The sequence below is a fragment of the Anneissia japonica genome, unplaced genomic scaffold (assembly GCF_011630105.1).
Source record: "Anneissia japonica isolate Jap-2015-1 unplaced genomic scaffold, ASM1163010v1 scaffold1417_len1240632_cov203, whole genome shotgun sequence".
NCBI lineage: Eukaryota > Metazoa > Echinodermata > Crinoidea > Comatulida > Comatulidae > Anneissia > Anneissia japonica.
The window spans coordinates 1,094,960-1,095,671 of NW_022727891.1; positions in this window are offsets into that span (position 1 = coordinate 1,094,960).

Genomic DNA, 712 nt, shown 5'->3' on the forward strand with positions numbered 1-712 from the left:
TGATAAATTGAGACTGATTGATCGATATACTGATGGATTGATTGGCTGATGGATTAATAAACTTATAGACTTATAAGTTGATAGACTGATGGGCTAATAGACTGGTGGATTGAGAGATGTCTTAAATTACCTTTAATGGGCTCAAACCTTCTGGAAGGGGGTAAAATTATTTTTCGTCACTAGTTTCCAGATTAAAATAACCAAATTAATGAGGATACCATAGCTAACATTTATTTAGATATTAAAAAAACAGAGGGAAGAATTTAAAGTAATGGTTTTGTGACCTTACACAAACTGTCTATGTTAAAAGGTTAGGCCTAGTTATTATCTGTTCACCTACGTTTGGCACATTCTTATAGGGTGGCATTTTCTTTTTATGAACGAAAACAATTATTACTAATGCATTGTCCAAGGCTGTTTCACTTTTGGGAATTTGTAAAATGCTATTGCGGATCTTTAAATTGTCAACAACTCTGAGCTAAAAATACTAAATGACAGGAATTAATCAGACAACCTGATGATGACGAATTGATAGCTTGTCTTAAAGAAATGAATATATATATATAAATTTTTTAAAAAAAAGCTCAAATACATAAGAACATGATGGTATAAAATTGAAAAAAAACATATCAACGAAAGTAGTCTTACGAAAAAAAAAGGTCTCTGGTGGAAATCGAATGTGCAAACTCCCGCTATCGGCATACCGGTTTAT